Source organism: Lolium rigidum, chromosome 7, assembly GCF_022539505.1.
Source record: "Lolium rigidum isolate FL_2022 chromosome 7, APGP_CSIRO_Lrig_0.1, whole genome shotgun sequence".
Lineage (NCBI taxonomy): Eukaryota > Viridiplantae > Streptophyta > Magnoliopsida > Poales > Poaceae > Lolium > Lolium rigidum.
The window spans coordinates 193,254,332-193,270,274 of NC_061514.1; the positions used below are offsets into that span (position 1 = coordinate 193,254,332).

At 48.2% G+C, this 15,943-nt stretch overlaps 1 long non-coding RNA gene and 1 pseudogene across 2 annotated transcripts; one reads left to right on the plus strand and one right to left on the minus strand.

The window, feature by feature from the left end:
• The first annotated feature begins 255 nt into the window (after window positions 1-255).
• On the plus strand, window positions 256-13,396 carry LOC124675955 (annotated as a pseudogene).
• LOC124675956 lies at window positions 3,527-5,195 on the minus strand. Of its 2 annotated transcripts, XR_006993466.1 has the most exons (3): window positions 5,140-5,195; window positions 4,509-4,625; window positions 3,527-3,598 (listed from the first exon to the last, which is right to left on the minus strand). It is a non-coding gene; the product is annotated as an uncharacterized LOC124675956 (long non-coding RNA). The 2 variants fall into 2 exon arrangements; XR_006993465.1 differs by lacking the exon at window positions 3,527-3,598 and having other exon boundaries at window positions 4,190-4,625.
• Window positions 13,397-15,943: the final 2,547 nt, after the last annotated feature.

Below are 15,943 nucleotides of genomic sequence, written 5' to 3' on the forward strand. Positions count from 1 at the left end.
TGGATCGGAGGAGGAGGATTGGTGGAGGAGAGGAGATGGCCGGAGATGGCCGAGGCGGGGAGAGGTTCGTGCGGCTGACATGTGGGGCCACGTGAAACTGCGGAGCCGGTTTGGCAGTGGGCGTGCCGGCGAAGCGAGCGATGCGCGCCAGATCGGACGGCTGGGATGCTTTCGATTATTCGCCTTTCTTGCCGCGGCCACGTAGGATCACGGAAACCCACGTGGATACCCCACTCCTCTCTCCCTGTCTGTGGGGCGCGCGCGCGCTATCTCCCCTGACGCAGCCAAGGAGCGAACCGAGTCCGGCCGCCGCCGGCAACAAAATCCGGCGAACTTCGCATCACTTGGGGCGAGGTAAGGTCCCTCGATTCGAAAGCAACCCTTCTCCTATTATCCGGTTTTGATTGGTTGTTTGGAATCCTCTAAACCCTAGGACCGTGAGATGGAATCGGGCTGAAATCAAAAGGGACCGACGAGGAGGGAGCCCGCCTTCGGAAATATGGATGAGGAGCGGACGTACGGTTTGATTGGCATGAGGGAGCATGACGGGAGAGCCATGGAGGGCATTCTATTGAACCAGACAGTTGCTGCTGCCGCTACAAATCCTCAAGAGAATGACACTGGAGGTGCGTCCTAGTTTCAGAGTGACTTGGTTTAAGTTCTTGCTGAATCTACAAGTCCTCTAGATGATGTGGTTCCATCCAAGTTATGGCTTATGCTTTTCTCCATCGATTAGCTATTATACTAGTTATGTATAATTTGGATTAAATCTTTGGTTTTGGGACTTTTTGGTGTGTCTAACGGTCGGTCAGGAAACCACATATATGGTTTTATTGCTAGTCGTTTCCCTAGGCTGTGCTCTAGGTAGGTATAATTTAGTGCGAGGGATGATGGTAAATTCAGGCTGTTTTTTTTCGATAAGGGGAACATAGCACCAACCTCTGCATCCAAAGGATCCACACAGCTTTACTTTTATTGCATCTATTTATGAGTGGTGGTTGTTTCATAGGTTGCCAACCCATGGAATCAGGAGCTTGATCGAGGTCTGTCTACTTTGCTGAGATTCCTCTGATAGTTTATATTAGCATTCGTTGTTCTGAGCGCATATTCTTCTATAGGAGGTTTTTATTATTCTACTATTAGATTGACTGTGGTATTGTGTAGTTTGGGGTTAGCTTTCGTACACTATTGGTCTAGGCTCTTTGAGCTAACCAGATGTAGTTTTCTCTTGGGACTATGCTTGAAGAGGTCTATAGTTACTGTAACAGTGATTGGTTGTGGTGGTGGACTGAGCTTATCTATCGCCTAGTAGTTTGCCGCTTTTGGTGATTTCCGTTCTTCAACTGCTCACCACCTGCAACTTCCGTCCATATGTGATTAGCTTCGTATTGTGATGTTCTCTGGTGATTCCATTTGAAGCTCTTTCAGTCTCACACATTCTCCACGAGCCTGCTATATCAGTACATTTATGATTTATTTTATTCTTTTGCTTTGGTAAACCATATCATCTGATTGTGGTTATTGAATTCTTGCATATTCTCTTTGCAGGGGATACCAAATTCAATGCATCACAATATGCTTTCTTTATCGAAGGGCCTTCGGCCGAAACTTCATTAAGATAGAAAAAAGAGGTTTTACACAGAACCAACAGGCGTTGGCCAAAGACGGCTGAGGTAGCCGACAGCAAAAAAAGGCCAAAAAGAGAGATACAAGCTGAACTCCCCCAGAGACAGTACAAGAGGATTTAAAAGGTCAAAATACAGCCAGGTGCCCTCCAGGTTCTGATGTCATCTAAAATCCGTTCGAAGACGTGATCAGCTCCATTGTACTCCTGCTGAAAAATAAGTCCGTTTCTCTCCTTTCATAACCTCCAGTGCACACAATATGCTTTCTTTGGAAACAATGTGATGGAAGAGGTTGAGCTAGGTGGATTAGAAGACGATGATGGTTTTGGTGACGCTGATTTTGTTGCGCTTGGTGACGAAAAATACCCTTCTATCCATGGAAGGGATATGTTGGAGGTAATAATGTCTCATTTCGACCATTTTAGGTCCTTTTGAAGAAAGAGATAACAATGATTTGGCGCCATGTCTCTATTTCTCTAACATGATTTGACAGACGGACTTGCTTGCTTGCTCTAGAGCTGTGAAGGGTGGCTCTTATGAATTGGTCGTTCTATTTTTCACTCTTACGGTAGTAAACTGGTATAAAATTCACGATAAAGAATGCTGTTGTTTATGTCCTCAATAACACCTTGCAAACTAGAAACAAGGCATTATCTGCCGTGCAACCGTCAAATTATCTGTGCGGACAAATATGGTTCGAACCCTGTACATTACTTGAAAGTGGTAGAAAGCTTATGATTATGCATTATACTGGAGGTAGTCCCATTTCCATGTGCATGCAATTGATAATTATTGTTTTTTCACCTACTATTGCAGCCAAAATATGTTTTCAGTTATGCAGAAGCAGAAATGCTCGTGCTGCTTAGTTGATCAAACTTTTCTTTTTCAGGATGACAGTGTTGGGTCATTTACTGATGTTGATGATCTTGCTGGAACATTCTCAAAGGTCTGCTTTTCTTTTTGGAGCTATACCCTGCATATAGAAAGAGCAATAGACCGGTACATTTGATTCGTGGTGTGCCCTTTGTATTAGTTAACAATATTATGATGCACTTATGTAATTTGAAAAATATCATACAAATGTAGACGAATTCGATGTAGACTGTACTTATCAGCTCTTTGCATGTTTGTCCTGTTGGATTCTCTGTTTTAACTGTTAAAAGTCTACCTGTTTGTTTGATGCATATGGCTTCTCTTTCAGTTGACCAGAGTTGTAAATGAACCAAAGTACCATGGAATAGTTGGTCACGTAGAATCCGTTTCTAGACAGAGTAAGTAGTACTCGGGTTTGCTCGATCGTTTTAAGTATCCTTGACTTGTTGGTATGGTTCTTCAATCCGCATAAGACTGCTGGAACTAAATGGAAAGTTAGTGTTTCAACAAGGAATGTTGTAGGCATTTTATAGAAAACTACACATGTTTGATTTTTTATTGAGTACTTCATGTGGCATTGTTATCATTATGCTGACAGATGATATGAATATACAAAATATATGTTAATCTTGATTGGTAGAATGTAAATTTCAAACTATCAGTTTATTATGTGAAAACCAATAGTACTCCTTCCAGCCCAAATTAATTGGCGTAGCCATATACTATGTCCATTACAAGTGTACTCTGCTGCGTCAATTAATTTGGGCCGGAAGGAGTATTTGTTCTATTGAATTTGTCTGTTTCTAACTTCTTATCCTTATGCATCAATTTATAGGTTCGTCCACTGCAGATTGGATGCAACAAGAGCCTGAATCTTTGTATTGGCCTAAGCAACCTGTATTGGATGCCGACCAAGGGCAGGATAACAAGAAATGGTCATCCCAATCTCCTCATTTAGCCCATGTTTCTAATTCCAGGTTTCACAGAACATCCTCATCCCCAGACCAAGATGCTCAGTATCATCCTACAAAACATTGTTGTAGTCACACTCCAGGAACACTCGAGGGGATTGGATTTTTCTGGAAGCACCTCCTTCATTCCTTCACATACAGAGATATACAAGTGAGTTTGTTTCTTTTACATTTTTGACCTCTCTTTCTTTCCTATCCTCAACTAAGCCCCTACAACACTCCCCCTCAAGATGGGGCGAAAATATCCACAAGCCCCATCTTGCTACATAATTTCATAAAGGTTACATTACAAACACCTTTTGTTAATACATCAGCTAGTTGTTCCCCAGATCTAACATAACAAACCTGAATTACCCCTTCATCTAATTTCTCTCTGATAAAGTGCCGATCTATTTCAATGTGTTTTGTCCTGTCATGGTATACAGGATTGTTCACAATTCTAATTGTAGCTTGGTTATCACAATACACACGAAGAGGTGTATTGTCAAACAATTTAAGCTCCTTTAGCAACAACTTCAGCCATATTAATTCACAGAATCCTGAGGCCATAGACCTAAATTCCGCTTCCGCTGTTGACCTTGCAACAACACTTTGCTTTTTACTCCTCCAGCTCACTAAATTACCACTGATGAACATACAGTACCAACAGAGGTGGATTTTCTATCATCCAAACACCCAGCCCAATCTGCATCTGTGTACCCTTCTATTTTTAGATGCTCGTTCTTGGAAAACAGAATTCCCTTCCCAGGGCAGCTTTTCAGATATCTCAAGATTCGTTTTACAATATCCATATGACTGGTTCTGGGATCATGCATATATCGACTAACAATACTAACAGCATATGCAATGTCTGGTCTAGTATGTGATAAATAAATCAAGCGCCCCACAAGTCTCTGGTAATTTTGTTTATCTAGTGTGTCACCCAGGTCAGCACGAGTACGATGGTTCAACTCTATAGGTGTAGAAGCTGGTTTACACCCTAGCATCCCAGTCTCAGCAAGTAAATCAAGCACATATTTTCGCTGGGATAGATAAATACCTTCTGGTCCATATACAACCTCAATGCCTAGGAAATAGTGAAGAAAACCCAGATCCTTGACTTCAAATGATTTTGCCAACATCTTCTTCAAGCATGCTATCCCATCATCATCATTACCTGTGATCACAATATCATCAACATACACAATAAGAATAACAATCTTGCCACCTCGGTGTTTAAAAAAGAGGGTGTGATCTGCATTGCTTTGTCGATAGCCCATAGAGCATATTTCCTTCCTAAACCTCCCAAACCAAGCTCTAGGAGATTGTTTCAGCCCATAAAGAGATTTTCTTAACCTGCATACTTTACCGACAGTTTCTCTGCTATTAAAACCTGGAGGAATCTCCATGTAAACTTCTTCATGTAGATCTCCATGAAGGAAGACATTCTTTACATCCATTTGAAACAATTTCCAATCATTGTTTACTGCAATAGATATAACGGCCCTAATAGTGTTCATTTTTGCCACTGGTGCGAAAGTCTCACCATAATCCACTCCATAAGTTTGGCTATAGCCCTTTGCCACCAATCTAGCTTTATATCTTTCCACTTTACCATCTGGATTTTGTTTTACAGTAAATACCCATTTACAACCAACAATCTTTTTATTAGGAGGAAGAGTAGTAAGTACCCAAGTATTGTTTCTGTCAAGTGCCTCCATCTCCTCCATCATAGCTTTCCTCCATTACGGGTATTGTTTTGCTTCACGCCGATTACGTGGTATAGGTAAAGTAGAGTCCGAGTCTTGCTATGAATGCTTTGTATTGGGGGCCCATAGATGAATATGAAACATAATTAGAGACATCATATTGGGACGGGTTTGATGGTAATTTACCGACGAGTAGTGCGAGATTGTTTTCTTAGAGCTATAGGGAGATCTAAATCATCATGTGGAGGAGAGATTATACCATCACTTGCAGAAGGACTCGAGTTCGGCTCCTGTATGTCTGAGTAGCCTTGAGTTTCAGAACTCTGTCTCAATAAAATATCTTCCTCTCCCTGCACCTGATCCTTCTCTACTCGGTGTCTTCGGGAATAAACCTGAAGGTTTTTCCGCCATCTTGACCCTTCAGGTTGATATACTTGCTGCTCCCCCTGAGTGTGATCTTGTTCAGCATTTGATGTATCTTCATCTCTACCATTAGGCTCATCTCCAGTTGGAATTACTCCAACAATCATCTTCTGCAAAGTTGCATCATTGTCTTCTCTTCTCTCATCTCCCCCTATCCTCAAGACTCCATCTGAGCTATCATCATTGAACAAATCAGGGAACACATCAGTCAAGTCAGTTGGTTCCCCATAAAAGGGTGCATTCTCTCTAAAAGTAACATCCATGCTGATAAACATTCTCCTCTCGGACGGACACCAGCATTTATACCCCTTTTGCTTACCAGAATACCCAACAAATACACATTTTAAAGCCCTTGGGTCCAACTTACCCATAGACGGTCTATGATCTCTTACAAAGCATACACACCCAAACACCTTTGGTGGGACCACATAAGTTGTTTTACCAGTTAAACATTCTATAGGTGTTTTATCACCAAGTACTCTTGTTGGCATCCTATTGATCAAATATGCAGCAGTCATCACAGCTTCACCCCATAGGAATTTGGGAACATTCATTTCTATCATTAAACAACGAGTAACTTCTAATAAATGTCTGTTCTTTCCTTCAGCTAGACCATTCTGTTCAGAAGCACCTGGACAAGTAGTTTGATGAATAATGCCAAAGCTTGACAAATACTCATCAAAGAGCTTGTTCACATATTCTGTGCCATTATCAGTGCGAAAGATCTGCAGTTGAGCATTGTACTGATTCATAACCATATTATGAAAGTCTCTAAAGCATTCAAAAACATCATTTTTGTTCCTTAAGACATATAACCAGGTTGTTCTGGTGCAGCAATCAATGAAAGTCACAAAATAACGATACCCATTGATCGACACAACTCCACTAGGACCCCAAACATCAGAATGTATAGTTTGGAATGGTTTTGCACTTCTATTATCAGACAACAAGTAGGAGCTTCTAATATGTTTGCCAAATTCACAGGCATCACATACTAACTTCCCCTTATCAACCTTGCCATAAAAGGCTAGGATACAGCTGAGCCAACTTCATAAAGGTATATGCCCTAATCGACGATGAAGTATGAGAAACTCATCTGTAGGGGACATTGACAAGGTAGCAGCCACTGCAGTTGACATGCAACCATTTAAGTAATATAAACCTTCACATATAGTGCCTGTCCCCAATATCTTTCCGGTTCCAAGTTCCTGAAATATACATCCATAAGGGAGAAATATGAGTCGCACAATTTAGCTCATTAGTTATACAACCAACGGACATGAGATTAATAGGGAATGAAGGAACATGCATCAGCTGATGAAAGAGTCATGTGTGGAGTACACTTAACATCTCCGACCCCTTAACACTTTGGATGGAACCATCAGCAAGTTTGACATGTTGATTTGCACAGTCAAGAATATAATTGTAGAAGTCTTTATAAGAGCCAGCCATGTGCCGAGATGCCCCTGAATCAATCAACCATTGTTTATCACTGCAATTACCTTCACCAAAAGCTGAATTATTACCAAAAAGATCAGCAGAGACGATGGTTGCTTCCGAGATCTCTTATCACTTTGTTTCATTCCCTTGAACTGGTACCATTTTCTTAACTCATCAGCAGTCATCTGAACAGTTGAAGATTCTCCACCATTTTCATCTGTCAGCGTTCTACTAGCACGGACAGGGCGTGCAACTCTACACCAATTACAGAATTTACGAAACCCAAAATTCACATTTCTGCAGCCTGAGTTTGGACATAGCCAATCCCCATCTCGTCGCCAAGACTTCTCAGTACCAACAGCACGTCTTACGCTATACCAGATTCACTGCCTTGCTCAGGTTGATTGCATCCAAAGTAACTGTCATTTCTTAGGTTCATTCCAAACCTTGAATTCTCCCCCTGCTTGAGATTTGCACCAAGCAACATATCGTTCCTCTCAATCTACTCTTCACCTAAGACTCCACAACAGCTTTATCTCCCAAATTACCTCCTTCCTTGATGCTGCCACCACTTCTTCTCTTCTTGCTGCAGCCACAAGCAGCCTTCCTCTTCCCTTTCTCCCTTGGGCACCTTTCCTCTGCCCACGCACACACAGGCACACAACAAGCAGTATTTCTCTGTACGCACAGCTGCAGCTCACTTATTCACTGCAAGTTACGCACACAGTTGCAGCTCACCCACCTGTTTCCCTTCACCACTGCGGCCCAGTGCCCACAGGTTGCTGTGCTCGCGTCCGCTGCCGGCGGCCGCCTCTGCACCTTCACAACCCTAGCGCCTCTCTTCACCGGCGGTTCTCGAATCGGGAAAATCCCCCAAATCGGCGCACGACCAAGCGCCACCAAATCAGCACCAACCAGCTTTCCTCTTCTGCACAGCAAAACGCTGCACCACCTGCAGTTCTAAGCTCCGGCCGGACGGACTTGTCCCTGCTGCAGCGCTCCAGCAAGAGCAACTCTCCTCTGTTTTTCCTCTCCGCCTCACCTGCAGCCGGCAACAAGCCTCGAGCTGCAGATCATGCACTTGCGTCGGCGGCCGCCGATTCACCGGCAGCCTCCCACCGTCGCCTCCCTGCTCGATACCATGTTGTAGTCACACTCCGGGAACACTCGAGGGGATTGGATTTTTACGGAAGCACCTCCTTCATTCCTTCACATACAGAGATATACAAGTGAGTTTGTTTCTTTTACATTTTTGACCTCTCTTTCTTTCCTATCCTCAACTAAGCCCCTACAACAAACATATTCTTGGACCAAGCCCATTCTCTTTGCACAGAATGTCATCATATCCCCAACAAGATCCCCAATACAATCATACTGAGCCAGTTCCTGTGCCTAAATCATCATTCGTTCGTACCCTCCATCTTCGGTATCTCATTCTTCATCTGGTGGACCAAATCACATGAATATACCATCTACTCCCACTGCATTCCATATGCCTGCATCAACACAAAATGAGCTGCCCCTTTCCCATCTCTAGCACGGAGGTATGCCTCCAGGGCCACTATTTGGCAGAAACCTGGTTCAGATGGGTTCGTCAGCCTTATCAACTAACATTATGCAACAAAACCACCGTCTAAACAGTGGTCCAATTCATGGGAATGGTGCCGGCTTTACACCTGCTTCGATGGAGCGTCCAAATGGGTTAATTCCGCCTCAAATGCCACCACCCCTTCAACAGCATGGAGTCCGCCCAATTCAACAATCGTCATCGCAGTTTTCACAACTGCATGCCAATATGCTTGGTCCCAGACATTCTCCACCACAAAACCTGCAGATGTTTGGTCCTCAGTTTCCTCCATCACAAATGAGGGGTAGGTTTGATGCAAATTTTGAGATGCCTGACTTGAGTGATCCGAGAGCAAGATCAATGTTGCACCACAGTATGCTGCAGGGCCAACGTTATTCTCCCCAAGGTTTTGAACTTAGCAATATGAGGATGGATAATGGATGGCCACGGTTCAGATCCAAGTACATGTCCACTGAAGAAATCGAGAACATTGCTAGGATGCAGCAAGCGGCCACTCACAGCAATGACCCATACATTGATGATTACTACCGCCAAGCTTGTTTGGCTAGAAAATCAGCATGAGCACGACTGTTGGATAAAGTCCCTGTACTGTTGTCTCTATGGAGAGGCTGCTGTACATGGTCCTATGGAGGACTGCTGCAGCATACATGGTCCTTGTGAAGGACTGCTGTTAGGATAGGAAAGTATCTTTGATTGCCTTTAGGGGCATCAAGGACTGGCAGTTACCGGCACCCTTGACTGCTTTTAGGGGCATCAAGGACTGACAGTTAGGTTAGCATCTTAGCATATTCGTGGCTGGCTAGCAGCTATATATCTATATCCCCAACCCTCAGGTTGGTCATGGCATTGTATGAGATGTGTGTGAAATAAACCAACGAAAATTGCCCCAACTCTTCTAGTGCCATCCTCTTCTTCATGAAAGTGAGGCTAGAGATACTAACAAGTGGTATCAGAGCAAGGTTGTCTTGCAGCCTGAGCATTTCCTGCTCCTCCCCTTTACAGGGAAGAGAGCAGCCCCAGCCACTAGCAGCCTCACCTGCCCCTGGTTACTTCCCTCCATCCGGGTTGTCGAGCAGCAGCTCGTCGGAAGCAGCGCTCAGCCCCCCAGCAGCGAGCCATGTCCGACGGCCACTCTCAGCACACGGCTACCTCCAGCACGCGGCGTCGGCGGGGAGGCCGATCGCGCCGCGGCAGAGGAGCGTGAACGAGTGGCTACGGCAGCCGGCCGCGGCGGCAGCAAGGGCGTCGAGGCTGGCAGCGGCGGAGCTGGCAGCAGCCAGAGCGGAGGTAGAAGCAGCAGCGGCAGCGGAGGCAGCACGTGCTGCGGCGGCTGAGGTTAAGGTATTGCGCGGCAGCGCCAACAGCGCTGCTTCTGCTGACGGCAAGGCCGACGCAGACGCCACAGCGCGAGAGCGGGTGGTGCAGTGGGCAGCCGAGCACGCCCGCGCAGCCGGAGGAGGCGCGTACGGCGGTGGCGCTCCCGGAGGAGGCGCGCACGGCGGTGGCGCTCCCGGAGCGCACGGCGGCGGCCGCTGGGACGACCAAGACCGCAGCCTCTATGGGGTCCGGACTATGGTTAGGGACGTTGGTCCCGGTGCTGGGTGGCCTACCCTCACCAAAACCAACTATGTCGAGTGGGCCGCGGTCATGAGGATCAGGCTCCAGGTGCGGCACATGTGGGAGGCAGTCCGGTACGGCGACGTCGACCACCATGAGGATCGACGGGCGTTGGATGCCCTCATCGCCGCAGTTCCGCCTGAGATGCAGTTCTCGCTTTCCAACAAGCGGACTGCCAAGGAGGCTTGGGACGCCATCGCTGCGGCACGCATCGGCAGCGACCGTGCTCGCAAGTCGACACTGCAGGCACTTCGCAAGGAGTGGGAGAACCTGGCCTTCAAGCCAGGGGAGGACGTCGATGACTTTGCTCTCCGTCTCAACACTCGGTGCAGTTCGGTGATGACACCTACGACGAGGAGAGAGCTGTCGAGAAGCTCTTTCACTGCATCCCCGAGAAGTACAAGCAGATGGCTCGCTCGATCGAGTCTCTGCTGGACCTCTCCACGATGACGATCGAGGAGGCGATAGGTCGCCTCAAGGTCGTCGACACCGACGAGCCACAGCCTCTCTCGGGGGCCATCACCATTGACGGGAAGCTACTTCTCGGGAGCAGTGGGATTCCTGCCACGGTGACATGAAGAAGGGGGAGTCCTCTTCCACACCAGGCGGCCGCAAGCGTGGCAAGCCACGCAAAGACGCCCAAGCCAGGGTGCAAGGACTTGCCGACGATGATGCCCGCGGAGGCGCCCAGGGAGGCGTCGCCGGCAGGCACAAGCCGGCACCAGACGACACCTGCCGCAACTGTGGCCGGCTTGGCCATTGGGCCAGGGAGTGTCGGCAGCCACGACGCGGCCAGGACCACGTCGCACAGGCGGAGGAGGAGGAGCCGGCTCTGTTCATGGCGCATGCAAGCATCGAGCTACCTCCAGCGGCACCGACTGCAGCGGCTCTCCTCCACCTCGACGAGTCAAAGGCACACACCCTTCTCGGCGATGGCTCCGGCAACAACAAGACTGGCGGGTGGTGCCTCGACACCGGCGCCACCCACCACATGGCCGATCGATGGGAGTTCTTCGCCGACCTTGACTCCGACGTGCGAGGCTCCATCAAGTTTGAGGATGCCTCCGCCGTGGAGATTAAGGGTGTCGGCTCCGTCACCTTCACCGCCAAGACTAGAGAGCATTGGCTGCTCACTGGTGTTTACTACATTCCTGCAATGAGGAACTCCATCATCAGCCTGGGACAGCTGGATGAGAACGGCTCGAGCGTGCTGATCGAGCATGGGACCCTCCACATCTGGGATCGCCACCGTCGCCTGCTTGCCAAGGTAACCAGAGGCACAAATCGCCTCTTGCCAAGGTAACCAGAGGCACAAATCGCCTCTATGTTCTTGATGTGCAGGTGGCACAACCCCTCTGTCTCGCTGCTCGTCGGGAAGACGAGGCGTGGCAGTGGCACGAGCGCTTCGAGCATCCTCACTTTGAGGCCCTGAAGCGTCTCAGTGACACGGAGATGGTGCGAGGCCTGCTGTGCCTCGACCATGTGGAGCAGTTCTGCGACGTCCGGGCGAACTTCCGAGCCAAGGAGAGGCTCGAACTCGTGCACAGGGACTTGTACGGCTCGGGATGGCTCAGCGCTCCCACAAGACGACGTACAAGACTTAGGGGGAGAATGTTGGATAAAGTCCCTGTACTGTTGTCTCTGTGGAGAGGCTGCTGCACATGGTCCTGTGGAGGACTGGCTGCGGACTGGCTGCAGCATACATGGTCCTTGTGAAGGACTGCTGTTAGGATAGGAAAGTATCTTTGACTGCCTTTAGGAGCATCAAGGACTGGCAGTTACCAGCACCCTTGACTGCTTTTAGGGGCATCAAGGACTGGCAGTTAGGTTAGCATCTTAGCATATTCGTGGCTGGCTAGCAGCTATATATCTGTATCCCCAACCTTTAGGTTGGTCATGGCATTGTATGAGATGTGTGTGAAATAAACCAACGGAAATTGCCCCAACTCTCCTAGTGTCATCCTCTTCTTCATGAAAGAGAGGCTAGAGATACTAACAGACTGAAGCACCACGTATGTCCAACCTTGATCAGAGATACATCTTCTCGTGCACACAGTAAGGATGAGCCACATGCATATCTTCAGGTTGATGCTCTTGGCAGGCTCCCATTTTCTTCCATCCGCAGGCCTCGTCCACTTCTGGATGTTGAAGAAGCCTCTACTCCAAGCGGTAGCATTCCTGAAAAAAATGCATCAAAAACTCTTGATCAGGAACCTATGCTTGCTGCTAGGATCACAAATCACAATTGAAGATGGGCTTTGTCATTTACTTGATGCAGATGGCATTACTCGTTTGCTGCAATTTAGCCAGCAGCAAGATGGTGGTTTGCAACTAACAAACAGAAAACATGCTCTTCTTGAGCAGCTGGCAGAATCGCTGCAGTTAGTTGATCCACTTGGACCTAATAAGAGCGCATCTCTATCGCCAAACGATGACCTCGTGTTTCTTCGCATAACCTCTCTACCAAAAGTCCAAAAGGTCGAAAACTGCTTTCCCATTACCTTCAACTTGTGACTCCAAGCAACGAGCTTGCAAGGATAACATGCATGGCAGTCTTTCGGCATCTAAGATTTATATTTGGCAATTTGCCCTCGGATAGCAGTGCAGCTGGGGCAACAACGAAACTTGCGAGTGCCATATCCACCTGTGTTCATCAGATGGAGTTGAGTGGCTTGAGTGCCTGTCTTGCAGCTACTGTCTGTTCGTCACTGCAGCCACCTCTTCGACCCCTTGGATATGCTGCAGGCGATGGGGCCTCCATTGTCATAATGTCTGTCCTGGACAGAGCAACAGAGCTTCTCACTGATCAGCATGTGGCCTCTACCTACAGCATGCAGAACCGAGGCCTGTGGCAGGCATCATTCGACGCTTTCTTCAGGCTGCTTACCGAGTACTGCATGAGTAAGTTTGATAACGTGGTTCATATAGCGCAAATGCAACCTTCCGCGGCAGCTGCGATAAGCAGAGAAATACCAGTGGAGCTGTTGCGTGCCAGCCTTCCTCACACAAATGAGCGTCAGCGTAAGCAGTTACTCAATTTTGCCCAGCGTACTGTGCCCTTTAGCAGCACTCAGAGTTCTAATGAGCCTGGTAATGGACCCATGATGGCACCTGGCGGGCCCAAACCAACGTGCTCTGGTGAAATAAGTTGAAGCATGAGTTTCTTCTACCTTCTACACCTATAAACTTGTCGCGTTGGCTCCTTTGGGAGGTTTGAAAATGGCTATGCCCATCAGAGAAGTAATGCTGAAGTCGTGATTAGCAATATGAATCATAACAGACAAGATCGAGAGGGTTGGAGCAGCATCAACAAACTGCTGGTCGTACAAGGCTCTGCGTTTACTGTTAGCGGTAAATCATGATATCATTTTTGGTTGCTTTCAGCAATATGTATATGGTTTTGCATGTAGTTTTGTTCGTAGCAGCGGCTGGTTCGTAGGTAAAGTTTTTTTGTGTGGGCAGCTAGCCTAGGTCGTGTTGCCCTCAGGTGGGAAACCCGGGCGTGCAATCTGTAGTTACTGGTGGTTTAGGCTGTTACTGTTGGAGACACTGTTTAATGTTTCTTCAAGGTCAGGTGTACCGTGTACATCCGGCAATCATAGAGGTGTTATTTCATCCGTTTTGTAGCTGTGCAGCGTGCTGGTTTTTCTTTTGCTATCTATAAAAATTCACTTAGAGCATGTCTAACAGGCCCCTTATAACCCGCCCACCCCGTAAAATTCCGGCGGGATACGGGGCAGGCGCGGTTTGGGCCGTCTAGCAGGCCCCGTATTCGGGCCGGCCCGTTTCGGCGGAATACGGGGCCCAGGAAATCCGCCCCGCCGACCCCTACTTATACCGGGCGAAGGTGCGAGTGAGGGGTTAATCCCTCACTCGCAACCCTAGCTCTACCGTGCGCCGCCGCCTCCCCAGTTAGCTCCGGCGAGAAATCCCTCACTCCCAAGCTCCGCATTTCACCCCAGCTCCGGCATGGACGCACGCCGCCGCAGTACCGCCTCGCCGGCGAGCGGATCGAAGCGATCCCGCTCGCCAGACAACGTGGAGGATGCGTGGCGTCTCCAATGCAAGAGATCCGCCGACGGGAGCCGCCGTGCTACCTGCAGGTACGCCGGCGCCGCGTACGTCCCGCCGAAGCTCGTTTAGTTCGCGGCGGGCGGGCGCTGGTACAAGGAGGATCCGCCGCTCAAGCCGATGAGCGGCCCCGACTTCGACAAGTGGTGCGCCGAGTGGGAGCGCCAACGCCGGGCGAAGGCGGCTTGGAACGCGAGCATCGGGAGCACCAGCGGTGGAGGAGCTCCGCTCGCCGGTGAGGAGGAGGAGGAGGAGGACCCCGACTTCTTGAAGGCGATAGAAGAGTCCCTCAAGGACGACGCCGAGAAGAAGAGGGCGGAGGAGGAAGAGAAGGCGGCGGCCATCGCCACAGTTGCGGGAGGCGGAGGCGGACGCGTACATTGTCGACCTCTCCGACTAGAAGTCGTGATCCATTTAGGATCACGCATTTTGTATGTATATACGTTGATCCGTATGTATGATCGACGAACTATGAATATGAACAAGTTTCCCGGGGTTTTAAATTTACGAATTTACGGGGTGAAATACGGGGTCTGCTAGATAGAACGGTGTATCGACGAGCACTTTTTTTATACGGGCCGAAATAATCACGAAATACGGGGTAGAAAAGTAAGGAGCCTGTTAGACATGCCACACACACACGTGTTGCTGAATTAACTGGAGGACGTTGTGCGAGGCCACTTCTGTATGAGATTTGTTGTAAAAGGGGCTTATTTTTGGGAAGGTACTTCCCTTGTTGCTGTACACATATCTCTGTTAACTAAACCTGCAAATATCAGTTGTGAGCTCTGTATTGTGTTTTTCAAAAAAGAAGTCTTAATTTTTAAATAAGGCTTACATTTCGGAACGGGGGTACTTTCTCCGGATCAGTTTAACAGGTGAACACGTAATTTAGAAAAACACTTTGACCATTATTTTGATTAATAAAAATATAAATTATATGCCACAAAATATATATCATCTGAAACCTTTTTGAAATATGATTATAACGGTATAGTTTTCGTAGACATATAATTTATATTTTGTTAACCAAATTAACAGTTAAAGTTTGTCTTAAAATGCTTGCGCGCTTGTTAAACTGAGGGCTCTTTTACGGTAGGGACGGAGGAGAGTCAGCCGTCCAAAGGACCATATCCAAGTGCTTAGGTTGACTCATACTAGTCGGGTAGATGAGTAGTATTTTTCCACCAAAGTGTAAAATTGTTATATTACTGCCCACGAAAGGGTACTTTCGAGAGTTTTAAAAGAAAAGGAAGGGTATTCACTGGAATTGAGGAACGATGGGAGGCGGCAATCTGGCCATCCGCTCCACCAGCAGGCTCCCGCCCCTGCGGCCTCTTTCCCCGCCGAGCACCGCCGATGGAGGCAGCATAGCGCCGACCTGCCGGTGAGGACCCGCCGCTTGCACACAGCCGCGGGAGGCTGCTGATACCGTGCGCGCGCACCAGCTCCTGTGCTAGACTGCACGCCCGAGGCGGACCCGACGCTTGCAAGCCGCCGCGGCGAGGCTGCTGGTGCTGGGCGAGCGGGGAAGCTCCTGCGCGAGGTAGCACGCCGACTAGCAGGCATGGAGCCCTATGTGCATACGCCGCTTGCACACCGCTGCGGCAGAATTTTTGGCAAAAAAGACCACCTGCCCCAGTGAAA